The sequence below is a fragment of the Eumetopias jubatus genome, unplaced genomic scaffold (genome assembly GCF_037043125.1).
Source record: "Eumetopias jubatus isolate StellerSeaLion01/CBP00866 unplaced genomic scaffold, mEumJub1_p1.0 scaffold_15, whole genome shotgun sequence".
In the NCBI taxonomy this organism is placed as follows: domain Eukaryota; kingdom Metazoa; phylum Chordata; class Mammalia; order Carnivora; family Otariidae; genus Eumetopias; species Eumetopias jubatus.
The window spans coordinates 18,250,984-18,268,309 of NW_028274821.1; positions in this window are offsets into that span (position 1 = coordinate 18,250,984).

Consider the following 17,326-nt stretch of genomic DNA (forward strand, 5'->3'; position numbering starts at 1 on the left):
GCTAACAGCCTCTGTAGAAGCACTTGAGGTCAAGGGGAGGCTGTAAAGGGAGTCTTACCCTTCTTGATCACAGGTGACCAGCCAGCCTGATTTGCCCAGAACTGAGAAGGCTCCCAGACCCAGGACCTTGAATGCTAAAACCAGGATGAGCTGGTCATCGGACCTCTGTCTTTCCCTCCAGATCTTCAGGAAAATTGACATCAGTGCTTTGAGAGTGGGATTTATCTTTCCTGGCACTTCAGAAATTGGCCTGTAAGCAGGCACAAAGAAAGGAGAGGGGATTAGGGTGGCTCAAGTAGGAGAGAATTATAAAGGAGCCAGGAGCATGGCATGGGGATGACATCCTCTTTGCAAGCTGAGAAGCCCAACCTAATCTTCCGCCTCTGAGGGGGTCTTTGTGGTCAGGGTTTGTGGATGGGTAGAAATCAAAACAAGCCCAACAAAGCTGGCTCCAATGATGAAATGTCAATGCATATACTGAATTACACCAACCAAACTTTGCAGGTTCTCCTTTGGAAAACCCTTCTATGATGAACCTAGTTACTGAGGTTACCAACCTGAGAGGCATCCCTGAGTTTCCCTCTCTCCCCCAGCCAATCACTAAGGTCTCTCTTCCAACAGTGCCTTTTCAAACTCTCCCCTCTTGTCCTGAAGCCCTGTTCAGTTCCTTATCATCTCTCACCTAGAGCATTGCCACTTCCCAAGCTGCCTGTTCTTAAATGCTGGCTTCCAGAAAATGTCACCAAAACAATCTGGTCATAAGACAGAGCAGAGTTGATGGCTTACTACAGTAATGGAGAGCTTCCATCTCCAGGTTCCTGGTAGCATCTCAAAGGGAGGAGAGCCAAGCGGGGCTATTTATGAGGTTTTTAAATTCTGCTTAAGTTGAGTCTGACAATGTGGGAACTTGTGTAATGATAGTAATAAAATAGTCTAGGATCAGAAGAAACAGCAAAGGTGAAGCAAAAAGTTCAAATGGTCTTATGGTACAAACTGTCATGTGATGCTTTTTATTTTTGCAGAATTGATGGGTCTTGAGGATGTTCCTGGAGTGAAAAATGAAGTTATTTGCAATTTTTACCTCCCAGGGCAAGAATTTTCTAGAATGGTGAAGATAGTAAACTGTACGGGTATGGATGGTTTTGCCTCTCACCTCCTTACCTTATCTCTCACTCTTCCCATCCAGTAATGGCAACAACAACAAAAATAATAGTAGCAATAAATACTTACTTAACTATCATTATGTGCCAAGCACTGTCCTAAGCATTTTATAGATATTTGCTCATTTAATCCTCCACGGTCTGACGGCACAGGCACAACTGTCCACATTATACAAATGTAGGAATGAAGCAGCTCATTCTTTTTGGTGCCAAATAATATTCTATTATCTGAGTGTACCATAGTGTATTTATTCATTTACCCACTGAAGGACATCTTGGTTGCTTCTGAGTTTTGGAAATGCTGAAGAAAGCAGCTATAAACATCTGTGTGCAGGTTTTCGTGTGGACGTAAGTTTTCAACTCTTTTTTGTAAATACTGAGGAATACAATTGCTGGGTCATGTGGTAAGAGTTATGTTAAGTAAGAAAGCCCCAAACTGTCTTCTGAAGTGGCTGTACCATTTCACATTCCCGCCAGCCATGAATGAGAGTTCCTGTTGCTCCATGTCCTCACCAGCATTTGCTGTTGTCAGTGTTCTAGTTTTGGGCCATTCTTATAAGTATGTAGTAGCATTTCATTGTTTTAATTTATAATTCCCTAATTCCATTGATGTGGAGCATCTTTTCACATGCCGATTTGCCATCTGTATATCTTCTTTGGTGAGGTGTCTGTTCAGGTTTCTTGCCCATTTTTAAAATTGAGTTGTTCAGGGTTTTTTTAAATTGACTTTTAGAGTTCTTTGTGTATTTTGGATAGCAGTTCTTTATCAGATATGTCTTTTGCAAATATATTCTCTGTAACTGTGAATTTTTTTAACAGAAAAATGCATGTTAAAATGTTTAATCAGTAGCTGATATTGCTCCTTGGGAACAGGGACTGTACCTCTTCATTTTATATTTGTAGGCCTAGCGCAGAGCATGATGTACAATAAATACTCGTTAAATATGTGGTAAATGAATAAAAACAATTAATTTGCTTAATCCTGATTACCCCTCTTAAGGAAAAAAATCTCCTTTTAGACATATATTTTCCCTTCACATTGACAGAAATCTTAACAGTAGAAGGGAAAAAATATCAGTTTACTCATGACCATATTACATTGGGCTGAATTCAGCTTGTTTATATTCGCACTGTAAAACACAGCCTTCCTGAAAATGAAATGCGGCACCTGAATTAAAGCATTCTGTCATTTTCTTGCCCCTCCCTGCAAATATGTCTCTTCAGGAAATGTGATCTTTTGGAATCTGGTGTTCTTTCCTCACTGCCTACGCATGTGACTGAGGTAACTGCAGAGTAGGCCCAACCCAGCATGTGCGGTCAGAGAGTTTGAGTCTCTGGCAGGTGGAGGAGGTTCCTTTCATTCGCTGGCGGAGAGCAAGTGGGAGGAGGAGGAGACCACGCATGCTCGCAGGCCCCCGGATGCATTTTTTTCCCAAGCCATTTATAGACACTCCACAAAGGGGGTCAGGGTACACCTGTTTCCTAGGAAGCTGGACTGCACTTTGTAGGAGGTGCAAGCAAGGAAACAGGGGTGGGTAATAAAAATAAGGAAGATAAACGTGTGCAAATACTCAGGGGAAAAGGGGCGCCTGGCTAGCTCAGTCGGTAGAGCATGGACTCTTGACCTCAGGACTGTGAGTTTGAGCCCCACATGGGGTGTAGCGATTACCTAAAAAAAAAAAAAATTCAGGGGAAAAAAAATACGCATTCTTGGCTTAGGACTAGTAACAACAAACCAGTGGGACAGGAGAGAGGAAAGCTTTCTCTAGAATCTTTCCACATTACTATTGCATGGTAGGGGGCTGTGGGGAATGACTTGATTCAGTAGTATTGTGTCATGTTTTTGGAAAATATTTAATTATTTTTTTAAGATTTTTATTTATCTGTTTGAGAGAAAGAGACTGAGCACGAGCAGCGGGGAGGAGCAGAAGGAGAGGGAGAAGCAGGCTTCCCGCCGAGCAGGGAGCCCGATGCAGGGCTCCATCCCATGACCGGGAGATCATGACCTGAGCTGAAGGCAGACGCTTATAAGTCTGAGCCACCTGGGCGCCCCTACTGCTGTGTCATTTTAACAGCAGACTCTAGCAGGAATGTAGTGTTGGACGAAGAGAAATTGCCTTCTGTGATTGTTACATCCATTGAAGTGGGTTTTCCTCAACCAGGGCACTATTAACATTTTGCACCAGATAATTCTTTGTTATAGGGGTGGAGGCTGTCCTGTGTATTTTAGGATGGTCAGCAACATCACTGGCCCCTATGCACTACATACCACTAACACCCCCCCCTTCCCGTCCAGTTGTGACAACCAAAGATACTTCTAGATATTGCCGAATGACCTCGGGGAGCAAAATCATCCCTTCTTGAGAGCCACTGATTTATAGGAAGAATTCAATTTCCATCACAGTGCCTGGGCAGAGTGTCTCCTATACGAAAATTCACTGAGTAGGTATTAGATTTATGCTGGTGAACCAAAGACTCACGGTTGCTGCCAATAGGCAGCTTAAATCTGATGGGTGTGAAGATAAATGGATAGATGTATGCTGTCTCAGTAGGTAGATGCTATTTCTCTTAGGAATCAGCCAGTATTTAGAAATATATGTCATCTAAACTACTTCCTTTCTAGCCAATCACAGGAGGTAAAAGAATCCTTGTGTGAGGGCAGACCAAGTAGTCCACCATTAGATCCTAATAACCAAGAAAAAAAAAAATGATACCTATCGAAAATATGATAGGCTTCCAGAAATATGTGGAAACCAGTTATATCAATGACCCTCAAACACCAGAACTGCTTCCAAAGCAAGTGAAGAGACTGATAAAAATACAGATGTCTCAGGGGTGCCTGGCTGGCTCAGTCCATGGAGCATGTGACTCTTGATCTCAGGGTTGTGAGTTCGAGCCCCATGTTGGGTATACAGATTACTTAAAAAAATAAAATCTTAAAGAAAAAAAATACAGGGTTGCCTGGGTGGCTCAGTTGGTTAAGCGACTGCCTTAGGCTCAGGTCATGATCCTGGAGTCCCGGGATCGAGTCCCGCATTGGGCTTCCTGCTCAGCAGGGAGTCTGCTTCTCCCTCTGACCCTCCAACCTCTCAAGCTGTCATTCTCTCTCTCTCTCAATAAATAAATAAAAATTAAAAAAAAAAGAAAAGAAATACAGGTGTCTGGGCCACACCTTATGTTTCAAAATCCATGAGGGTAAACAAGGTACAGTCGATTCTTGTTCTTCTCAGTACTTATGTCCTATAAAATCACTGCAAACCCTAAATTAGCAAATACTAAACTACTCTTGCAACAGGAAATACGGGCTTAGGTTCTCGAGAACTTCTGGTCACCACATTTTCATCAACTAACCGTTTGCACTAACATAGGTTTGTCTGCCAACGTCTTGTAAAACAAGCCAGTCTCCTCGGCATTGAAAATCTGCTCCCCCACACACCCTTTTTCCTATACAATACTTAGCAGTTGAAGCCTCCTGATCTGCAGAACCAGCCTCCCCTGCAAGTTGGACATGTTTCAGCCTCGAGGTCCTTATGAAACGTGTGACACAGGCAACGCTCGCCCAGAAAGGCTTGGCATTTCTTGAGTCCAGATAACAGGACCACAGATCTCTTTGGCTTGCAGCCTCACAATGCTGCTGCCCACTATGTGCCTTTTTTTTTTTTTTTTAACTTGTTAGCCGCCTTTCCCTCTTTTCCATAGCTTTGTCATGCAGAGCAGGTGGTCCTTCAGCACTTTTGGAAGCAGCCTCACCCAGATCAGCAAATTCGCTCTGCCTTTGCTGGATCTATGATGATGTTGATTCATTAACATTGAACTCAGAGCCAACAGCGCTAAAACTCATGCCTAATAGAAGCTTCTCTAGCACATGTATTTTCTCTGTAAGGCTTATCACCGTTTTCTTGTGCTTAGAAGCCGTAGACAATACTTTAGCACTGCGCGGCGGTCGGCGGGGGGGGCACTTTAAATGATGAGATCGCCAGGAAAAAGCACAAAAATGCAAAAAATGTGGCACTAAATCGACTGCGGAGAGGACACTTGTTTAGAGTATGAGAGCTGAAACGGAAGACAGAGCATCACCTCGCTCCACCTCAGCTGGTAATGTGTATATTGAGTAATTTTGCCTCTCTGTACATGAGGATGAGTGATCACAAAAGTGCCACAAGGAATGATTTTGGAGTTACAAATAAATTTAACGAGGATGCAGATTTGCAAATATGGAATTCATGAATAAGGAAGATCAATGGTATCTGTATTTTTATCAAGCTCCCTAAGGTACTGGGGTACACAGCCAAGTTGTGGAAACTTGGAATTACATACTTGGTGAACATGAAGTAGTGCTTCTATTTGGTATTTGATATGATAAAATTTTCTGAAGTGACCCCACCCTGTGACATTCAGGTTTATTGTTCTGCCCCAACTAAAAATGTTTTTAAAGCTATGCCTATGTTTGGGGCACCTGGGTGGCTCAGTCAGTTAAGCGTCTGCCTTCGGCTCTGGTCATGATCTCAGGGTCCTGGGATCGAGCCCCGCATCGAGCTCCCTGCTCGGCGGGGAGTCTGCTTCTCCCTCTCCCTCTGCCTGCCGCTCTGCCTACTTGTGCTCTCTATCTCTCTGTCAAATAAATAAATAAAATCTTTAAAAAAAAAAAAGCTATGCCTATGTTTTATGCTTCATGAGCGGCTGTTGAGATTTTATTGGAGAAATCATTTTTATTCTCTCAGCCACAGATAAGTGGAGGGATTTTAACAATGTTCTTCTAGGGCCACCTGGGTGGCTCAGTTGGTTAAGTGGTTGACTCTTGATCTCAACTCAGGTATTGATGTGAGGGTTGTGAGTTCAAGTTGGGGCTTAAAAGAAAAAAAGAATTAAAAATATTCTATGTGATGGGAGTCCACAAAAGTTAGGTTACCAGCAGAATTAAGATAGGAAAGATAGCACAGCTAAATCTTTCTCTCTTGGAAAAAGGCAACTAAACCTAATGGGAAAAACACCAGTGTACAATGAATATTTCTCTTTATATTTGATACTGAGGAGAACTGAAATACTATGTTAGGGTTTTTTTCTCTTTAAACTGAAAAGAAATGATCAAAAGATTCCTTGAATAGGACATCTTCCTTCACTTATTTTCAGGGTTTTCATAATTGCAATTGCTCTTCATGTCTTTTTGTGCATAATTTGTCTATCCTGTAGAATGTAAGCATCAGGGATTGCGTTTGTCTTATTCCCTAATACCATATCCCTAATACTTGACAAAGGGACAGGTCATAGCAGGTGTTCAAGAAAATGTTTTTAAATAAGAAAAGAGGAAAGTGAATAAACATTTGTTGAGCACTACTTACTGCATGCTGAGCAAATTGATATCACATTTCTTTCTCACAAACCTATATGGCAGATATTTTTAACCCCTGATTTACAGATTTTACAGATCAGAAAACTGAGGCTCAGAGAGGCTTTGTAACTAATCCGTATCACCTCATCAGACATCATTAGTTATCAACTTATCTTCCATCTCTTTTTTCTTGCCAGTAGTGCCTCACTTGTGTTAAGTATAGAACACACTCCCTACCCCCACACTCACGTGCTTCAGAGGAAGGCCATCCCAGCCCACATTCCAAGTTTAATTCCTGATTAATTTTAAAAAACCAGGGTAGAGTTGTTCCCTTTGTCAATGATTAGTCTAGGGGTTGACATATGACTCAGTCTGGCTAATGAGATGCAAGGACAGGTCTGCTGAGCATTGGAAAAAGGTTTGAAACTCCTAAGAGGACATTGGGAAAGATTCTCTGGATTTTATACTTCCTGGATGTGATGCAGTTATTTTGTGACCTGAAATGGCAACATGGAGAGATCGAGGAGCCAGAGGGTCCCTAATGACATGATTGAGACACTGAATTAACTAGTTACCTGACCTCTGAACTTAGCAGGTTGGAAAATGAGCTGCTTTACTGTTTTAGGCATTTCGAATCAGGGTGGTATTTCCAGATGAGGCCCTGCAAACTGACATCATCAGGTGGCTAAGAAATGGCAAACCCAGATTTCATCCTAGGTCTGGCTCTGACGTCTGCGTTCTTTCCACTCTATTCCACTATCTTTTGGAAGGTGAAATTGTACAGAAAAAGGCCTGGAAACTTCTGGGTCCTGTGGGGGAACTATACACTGGTGATTATTCTAAATCACTCAACTGTCCACTGTAGCACATTCTTCATAGATTTGATGATAGATTTATCCACTGCACAGTTGTATGCGCAGTAAGTACAACGGAATGCTTAAATATATTTTAACTTGTATTTTCTTCTATAATTGTCTCTGTCTTTCCTTATGGATCATAAGTTCTCTGAGGGCAGTAGTCCTGTCTTGTTTTTCCATAAATCAGTCTTGTCAGTTTCCTGTAAGTTCCAAGTGATAGAAACACAAAGTAAATGAACTTGAACGGTGAAAAGTAATGTTCTGGCTCCAGTAACCAGACCACAGGAGGGGAGCAGGCCTCATGCATGAATAGACCCAAGAGTGGCATGTGAGTCATATGTAATCAGGCCTCTGCAGTTCACAAGGCTCTCTCTGGAACTTCATTATGCCTTCAGGTTTCCCTGCTCGGCTGGGACCATGACTGTTGGCCACTTCCAAGTCGACAGTCACACGGTTCCTGACAAGTGAGAAAAGAGAGGCTCTTCTTCAGCTTCTACAGAAACATCCTGGAGAATGTTCCTGTTGGGTTGGGCTTGGGTCATGTGCCCATCCCTGAACCGGTCACTACGGCTAAGGCATCATGATTGGCCCACCCCCGGGCTGTATGTCTGCTTCTGTTTAGAGGGATGGATATGTTAAAGGAAAGAATTCACAAAGGATGGATATGTTAAAGGAAAGAATTCACTGTATTCTCTCAAGGACTTCTTCTGAGTGGTGGGTAAACAGTGGTCACTGCAAACAGCTAGAGGACTAAGAACCACAAATTCGTGTGTCACTGTTCGCAAACGAGAACGCACACCACAGTGCACATATACCATGCTCTTTCCCAATTTCAGAACTCCGTGCAGACACCACGAAAAGAGCTCCAGCACCAATATTTTATTTTTATCAATTTTATTTATTTATTTTGAGAGAGAGAGAGAGAGAGAAAGAGCAGGGGGAGGGGAAGAAGGAGAGGGAGAAAGAGAATCGCAGGCAGACTCCCCGCTGAGCACACAGCCCCACTCTGGGGCTCTATCTCATGACCCTGAGATTGTGACCTGAACCAAAACCAAGAGTCAGAGGCTTAACCAACTGAGACACCCAGGCGCCCCCAGCACCAACATTTTAGAGCTGGGAGCCTTTTACTCTCAACCCTTCTGCTCACACGTCCAGTCTTGATGAGTGCCAGATAGCAAGGACCTTCCCCCACCCCCCACAAAGAACCAAAGAACGTAGCAGGGAGAAAATTCCACATACCAGCTTGCACATGTAACTGTTCTCAACACTCAGCAGCCCAGGCTTGGGTCACAAGCGTTTGCCTTCCTGCTTCGGGATTGAGGATTCTCACTTTTGAGCCGCTTAGCCCTCCAGTGTTTCTCCATGGCGCAGTTAAGCCTGTTCAGTCGCCAGCATGGAAAAGAGAGAGTGGGCAGCGATCACCTTGGAACACGAGTGATGGGAGAGGGGGTTAGGGGTGGTTAGGACATGGGACACGGGTTGAACATGACAAAGTTCCAGGGACCATCAGTCCTACAGCTTGTCTACCCTTGTGCCAAATGCAAGGGAGGCAAGGAAGGGAGGAAGCTACCCCTCCTTTTTTCCTGTTTCCACCAACTAGTAAATAACACTGTCAATAGTGACGTGCTAGAGACTAAAAGTGCTTAGTCCAGCCCAGACAATGATGCCGAAATTCTTAGCCCAGCATGGTTTGTAGCCACCCTAAGACAGTTTCCATAGCGGAATCTCAGAATCGTTAAAAGGAGTTTTGGTTTGTTTGTTTACTTTATACAAAAATCATGTATAAATGTTATCATTGGAAGAATGGTTATTATTCATTTTCAATGAGGTATGTGAGGGTTGGTTTCTCCTTTGCTGGACCACCAGTATAGATTAAGCAAGAGGAGATTAATATCTCCACTGATGTGGAGATCACCTTTGACATGAAAATTGACTTGAATAAGGGCTTTTCCATGCCTCCATGAAAAGCAAACCGAAGAATTCAAAAGACTAATAGTTGAGGCTCATCTTCTTTCCCATTTGTGTTAGTTTCCTATTTCCATTGTAACAAATCATCACAAATGCAGTGGCTTAAACAACACATAGTCCCTATGGTTCTGAAAGCTCACAGTCAGCAGTCAGGTGCACTGAGCTGAAGTCAAGGTGTGTGCGGGACTGTTTCTTCTGTATCTCTAGGGCAGGATCTCTTCCTTTTCTGCCTTGGCTGGATTCCTTGCATTCCTGAGCTCAAAGCTCCCTTCCTCCACTTTCCCAAAGCCAGAGAAAAACTCCTTCAGATCTCTTCTGTCATCACGTGACCTTCTGTCTGCCTGACTTCTCCTGAGTGCCTCCTATTAGGATACTGTGAGTACACCAAGTCCACTCAGGATAATCTGAGATAATCTCTTTACCTCAAGGTCCTTAATTTAATCACACCTGCAAAGTCCCTTTTACCGAAAGGTAACTGTAGTTATAGGTTCTGGGCTTTAGGATGAGGGTGTCTTTAGGGGCCATTGTTCATTATCCATGCTACCACTCTCTTTTACTAAATTAACAATATAAATTGAGAGAGAAATTATAAATCAAGGGATGTTTACTCTAGATTAGTAAAAAAAATGACTGAAAACGTGTCACACATCAGGCATGCCTTGTTTAGCTCCAAAATTTTTCCCTTAAAATTTTGTTGCCTGAAAAATACACTAGAAAGTTTTAAGATTTTATTTATTTATTTGAGAGGGAGAGAGAGCGAGCAGGAGCAGGGAGGAGGGGCAGAAGGAGAGGGAGAAGCAGACGCCCCACTGAGCAACGAGCCCGACATGGGACTCGATCCCAGGACCCCGTGACCATCACCTGAGCCAAAGTCAGATGCTTAACAAACTGAGCCACCCAGGCACCCCTAAAATCTGAAAAGTCTTTTTTTAAAGACTTTTTTAAAATTTATTTATTGAGAGAGAGAGAATGGTAGAGAGAGAGCATGAGAGGGAAGAAGGTCCGAGGGAGAAGCAGACTCCCTGCTGAGCAGGGAGCCCGATGTGGGACTCGATCCCGGGACTCCAGCATCATGACCTGAGCCGAAGGCAGTCGCTCAACCAACTGAGCCACGCAGGCACCCCAAAATCTGAAAAGTCTTAAGACCATACACTTTGGTTTATTTTTCCCTATTTTTTCATTTTTAATTTTATGTAATATAAATTTTGGTCACATGAAGGTCACCTACATTAGACAAACACTCATTTCTCTATAATCACTGTCAAAGCCACTTTTCATCTTTTTCTTTTTTGGCTTTTTAAATTTTTATTCATCAACTCATTGAGGTCACATCTACCATTAAGTAGGAAATAAAGCATTTCCTCTTACTGAGAGATGTTTTCCTGTGGAGGGGCTGTCAGAAAGGGAAAAAAATTAGCTGAAGAGTTCTATGGACAAACTTCTCTGTCCATCTGCAATTCTATTAATCCCACAACCCTAATTAATCTGGCTTTCCGCAGTGGGCTCTCTTTTATCCTAGACCAACACACTTTCCATCACTTCCTCCTCTGTCACTTTCTGGCAGGGAGAATTCTTTCAAATGTTTTCACTTCTTGGATCTCAGTGTAAGGAAGCAGTTTCATAAAAACAAAGTACAGGTTTAGCTCTAAGGATATTTATCACAGCATCGTTGGCATTTGAAATAATCTTGATACCCAAGTAAAGGGGAAGAGTTAATACATTCATTCATCCCACATGATGAAATCTTCAACAATCAATGTGATGGTGTAGACCACAGTTTTCAAAATGTGCTGTCCAGACCAATAGCATCAGCATTAACTTGTTGGAAATGCAAATTCTTGCACAACCAGCTGCCCAGCCTCCATATTCTCCCCCTCTTCCCCCATGACTGCTGAAGTTGAGAATGAGGTAGGGGTGGGTGGTGGAGGCCAACAGCCTGTCTATATCCAGCTCTTCTAGTGATTCTGATGCATGCTCACATTTGAGGGCCACTGGAGTAGACAAACATTTATTCATGTGAAAAGAGGTCCACGGTATAAGTCAAATAAATGCAGACTACAAAAGCGTATATACAGTGCAATCTCAGTTTTGAAATATTCACACATATATACGAATGTATACAAACAGATCGGTAAAATGTACATTAAAATGTTGACAGTGGTTATCACTGGGTGGGGACATTACAAATGACTTCATTTAAATATACATTTTAAAGATTTTATTTGTTTATTTGAGAGAGAGCAAGCAAGGGGAGGGTGAAGGACAAGCAGACTCTGTGCTGAGTGCGGAGCCTGACGTGGGGCTCAATCTCACAACCCTGGGATCATGACCTGAGGCGAAATCAAGAGTCAGATTCACTTAACTTACTGAACCACCCAGGTGCCCCTAAAAAAAATATTTTATTTGGACTTTCAAACGTTTCTACAGTAAATACATATTATTTATGTAAATTTAATAAAAAACAAAATAAACATTCTCCATTTGGAAAGATTTGGCAGATCAGAAGGACCCATCTGTGCCCCTGAGTTTCACTCATCATTTGGGGGATCTTCTCATTACTGCAGCTGTCAACCAATGGGTACCCCGAGAGCACCATTTCCCTTCTAAATCTCTCAAGCAGACAAACAAAATTGCCTTTCTTGATCTCCCTTAGCATGGCTGGAATTTTCAAAACCACCTTGCCAAGAGATACTTACTAAGAGATAACCAAAGATGAATTGGCCAGAAAATAGAAATTAAAATTTCAGAAGATGGTTTCTGAGCCTAGCACAGCTATCCACTCCTTTTTCTGTTTCATGTTTGGCACGAGACGTCTCTATATCCTGACTATTGGGGCTGGATCACTCCATCAACCCGTCCTCATCGAGATTTCTTCTGAGGCTACAGTCCTAGCTTCACAACCAAGGTTGGGTTCCTTCCCAAGTTGCTGCTGGGACTCGTGTCAGACATCATAGATGCACTCACTTCTCATGCGTGACTCTGACTTTAAGGGAGTCTGAGCCTGCGTTGACCCTATGCCAAAGCATGCAATTACTCTGTAACAGGTATAACTTCATAAGCACATCAGTCAACAAAAATCAGGGGTGCAAAAATAAAACTTTCATTTGAAGGAAGTCAGCTTTGTGTAGAAGATCATGGCTCCCATTTCCACTTGAAAGAAACATTTAATTTTGTTAATTCTGTTAATAAAGGTTTAAATTCTATGAATAGCCCAATCTATTGATTTTTTTGGATTCTTCAGAGTTAAACAGCTATCCCATTAGATTTATGCCTTTTTCCAGAGTTTTCTTCCTAATCTCCTTCCCTCTCAATTGGTTCTAAATTCGTGAATTCTTAGGCCACTGCCAATAATTGGGAATGAAGAAGTCCCCTTACTTCTAGAAGGGTCTTTCTCGCTCAGTGGCCTTCAGCTCCCGGTGTTTCCTTGGCATTTGTGTGTGATCGCCAGACTGTTCTAAGTGGTGGCAGATCTGCAGGTGTGGATCGTGGCATTGGGACCCATGGAGGTGCCACCATGTTACAGTGGCTAAAATTTGTTTTAAAATACTTCAGCATATACACTGTGATATTTTGTATCCACTTTCCAAATTAAGCCAAAACCTAGGAGGTTTTGGTAATCCGGAAGGCACAGTCAAGGTGTGATCAAGTAGGATTAAATCAGAAACAATTACAGTCCAGAGGTGCCTCATCAAAACAGCATTTTGCTAATCAGCATAGGGGATGTCAGAAAGGGACTTTATTGGAGAAACTAGTAATTTAGTTTGTTAATAAACTGGATTACTTAGCATGACGATTCTTAGAAATGAGGTCTCACTGGGGATGTTAAAGGGATTCAAAATATGCAGACTGAAAATACCTTAAAGGTACCCCTCTTATATGTACAGGGGTAAGAATTTGGGAAAACCTAAAATTTCTCTTGATCCCTAAATAGTTGCTCAACTATTGGCATAGCAAGATTTCTGAATGATAGCAACTAGAAGCCGTAGGCTCTGAAGAGTCTGCTCCTTGTGAACATTTCCTGCAGTGTGTGATTGAGTCCACTGAAAGGTACAGAGCTAGAGTCTCATCGAGCTAACAGGATGGTATCATCTCTATGACGCACATGTGCGTCATAAACATCTGTCTGGGTGGCAGAAGTTGGCCTGTGATTGCTTTCTGTAACCTGACAGATTATAAGGGTGTAGTTAAATCTCACTTTCTCAAACTTCTTTAGTGGCTACGGTTTTCCAGCAAAGACAGCCTAAATGTTGGATATGACCAAACTGGCTTAAGTCAGTTCACAAGGAGACTGTCCTTCCCTGATTCCCAATAAGGACAGGAAGTCTTCACTCTTGATGTGTCTTTCATCTTGGTCTAGGATCCCTGGTGAGCTCTCCTTATTATCTTTCATACATCACTCGAAAACCACTATAATCTTCCCCCATGCCACTCCTGAACCTTCGAACCTGGTAGGAGGGGAGCTTCCTGTACCTTCTGTGGGACAAAAAATTGAATGTGGGAAATCATGTCAGCTAATATCACATATCACCCCTAATACTTTTTTTTTTTTAAGATTTTATTTCTTTACTTAGAGTGCTTGTAAGCAGGGGGAGGGGCAGAGGCAGAGGGAGAAAGAATCTCAAGTGGACTCCACGCTGAGTGCGGAGCCTGGTGCAGGGCTCCATCTCACAACCCTGAGACCATAACTGGAGCAGTCAAGCGTGGGACGCTGGACCCACTGAGCCACCCAGGCGCCCCTCATCCCTGATACCGTTAACATCTATACAGAAGCTAAACGCAATAACAGGAAGGCTTGGAGGCAGCTCTGGGGATCAGCCGCGCTGTTTGGGCCCCTCAACGGGTGAAGATTCAGGGAACAGCAGCGGACAGAACAGCTGAAGTAGGTACCAGTTGAATGCTGTAACATTGGTGTGGCGTCTCCTGACGTGGCTTCTTGGCACTGGAAGTTAATAATGAGGTGGCACAAACAACTCCAGCCCGGTGACCTAGCAAGTGGGAAGGGGCTCCAGAAATAGCCAGGGAAACTTCGAGATGGGTGCTGAGATCCCGCAGCACTGTGGATGGGGCCCACCCAGCCAGCGAAGTCAGTGAGCATTATCAGTGCTAATGTAACTGAGGACATTAGGGTTATGTTTTCTCAGGTCTTGGAGCCAACATATTTAGTAACTGCTGGGGGCCCCTTTAGGACTTTTGGGGCCCCTCGGCGCTTTTGCTTCCCTGGGCTCCTTCCTCCATTAAAAAAAATATATTAAAAATGACATTGTACAACTTCATGAGTATAAAGTGAAGAAAAATCGAGGCTGGATTCATTATACTATGTTCGTTTTTTTCTTCTGATTTTGAAAGAAGTAAAAATTAAATAATTTGTGTGGGTTCCTAAAAGTATTGTGGGGCCCAGGCACTTTGCCCACTGTGACTAATGGATGCATTGTCCTGTGGTTTTTTCCAGCAGCTTCTCTCTTCTTCCCTCACTTATAGCCCCTCCTGACTACACTGGTTTCTATCCAAATCGGCCTTTTCACTAAGACTGGAACACTGCCTGTAAGTTGGCTATGTTTAGTCATTTGCCAGATATTTAAAAGAGGCAGTCATTAAATTATCAAATTGTTGTTTTCTAAAATGGGTTTGCCACTTTGAAAAAAAAAAAACCAACTATACACTCAAAACAAGTTTTCTTACAAGTAGGAAGCTATAGTTTTCTAGAAGTTCCTGTGCACTAACCCTAAGGATTTTTTAGTTTGTTTCCTAAATCCCAAACCCAGGTTGTTTGTGTGGGATCCAGAACCAGGGAGTGCAGTCCTGTGGGCTGTTATAATCAGAAAACACCATAGTCAACTGAGTCAACCTAACCCTCCCGCCAGTCCCCCACTGGGGTGACTAGTTCTTCCACGATGAGGAGGCTGGGGAGGCACTGCCAGAACAGTGGCTTTCAGATAAAAAAAAAAAAAGCAAAATAAAAACCCACCATGTTTTCAAAAAAGAACATTTCCCTTAGATTTCTGTGTTTGTCCTCTGCTCTCCCCATGTCGTTTACATTATATGAGGAAAAGGTTAGTGGATAGGGCTGATTTCTTTAGGAAAGGGGGAACATCAATCCACTCCCGTCTGAGTGAAGAAAACAAAATAAAGGAATATTCTTATAATCACCTAGAAATATCAAGTAGGAGTCAGAAGGAAACCAGTCACCGACGTAAGATACAGGGTGCTATGTAGAAAGTGGATCTGAGTGTGTGTGAGCCTCCTGAGAACATTTAAGCTCATCAACGCCCTTTCTCCTAGGGTGCAAGAGTTAAGGACAGCATGGCAATTATTTGGCTCATACTTGCCCGTTCAGTCTCACGACTGACGTGTTATTTCCTGTACTTGGCTTCAGCCACCTTGAAGTTTTCGTTCTTCCTTGAGCATGAGAATACATTCTTCCAACTCAGCAGGACACACATCACTACTTCTGCCTGGGATGTGCCCTCTCCCCTGACACCTACTGCCTCATCTGAGCACCCTCTCCTTGTCCTTCCAGACACAGCCACCACGCTCCCATGGGAATGCATTCATTCTTCTATTATGGCACTTACCAAGGAAGATGGCAATTTATTTGTTTATAAGTCTGTCTTTTCTTCCTACCCAGCCAGACTGGAATTGCCTACATTATATGTTGTGCCCCGTCAAGGATCACAAAGCAAGTGTGAAGGACTAACACACACGAGAGCAGTGTGCTCAGCAGGTGTTCACAGTGGGGATGATGGAGAAGGTGACCATGGTTCCCAATATCATGGCTCTCCTTTTTGTTTTCTTAAAGATTTTATTTATTCATTTGAGAGAGACAGAGATAGCGAGAGAGAGCACAAGTGGGGAGGAGAGGGAGAAGCAGTTTACCTGCTGAGCAGGGAGCCCGATGTGGGACTCAATCCCAGGACCCCGGGATCATGACCTGAGCAGAAGGCAGACCCTTAACCAACCGAGCCACCCAGGTGCCCTATCATGGCTCTCCTGAGGCTCATAATTCTGCATGGGACAGAACTGAGAAAGCACAGCAGGACTCAGGAATTCACTCAAAAGGAAGCACGGAGAGATAAAGAGAGAAAACACACACATAGCTGGAGTTCCTGGAGATGAGAAGAGAATGAAGTGGAACAGAAAAAAATATTTGATGTAAGCCAAGGACGAACACTTGCTTGAAATAATGAAAGCGTTTAGTCTCCACAATGAGAAATCACATCCTGTCCTTAGGAAAAACTAAAAGAAGAAAAGTTGCTGAATGTCAAGACTAAAGAAAGAATCTGATGGGTTTCAAAGCAGCAAAAGCAAGTCTATAGAGGACACTTAACACCCACAGCATACTTCCGCCCAGCACCGCTCAGCACCAGAAATCAGGACACAGCATTTACTGTGTTGTCAGGGAACACTGCCCCCAAGCTGCTCTACCTGTCAAACAAGAACTTAGGGACCAGGCTACAGCGACCACCTGTCTCTGTTTACTGGGGACCGAGGGGTTATCTGGGACACAAGACTTTCAGTGCTAAAATCCAACAGAGAAACAAGGATGGTTAATCACTATGTATTCAACACTCATGAACCTTTCATGAAAAGGAAACAAAAATGATTTGGGGAGGAAAGAAAGGTTTGTTGACAACATCTAGCCAATCAAGAGAAGAATCAAAATTAAGAGATCAGAAATATAGAAGGTTTAGTACAAGAAATGGAAAGAACCATCAGATTTATAATATAAGTATATCATATAAAATAAGCATGTGTGTACGTGTGTGTGTGTGTCTGCTTATGGGAATACATGTATGCAGGTAAGTAAGGAAAACTCACCTGTATCTCCAGGAAGAAAAAGCAACCATTATGCCCGAGCCTCCTTACCCATGAGGAGCAAGAGAATACATTTGTGTTACTAAAAACTTGAGTAATGTCTAGAATTGTTGAATCATTATATTGTACACCTACAACTAATATAACATTGTATGTTAATTATGCTTGAGTTAAAAAAGATAAATTAAAAAAATAAAAAG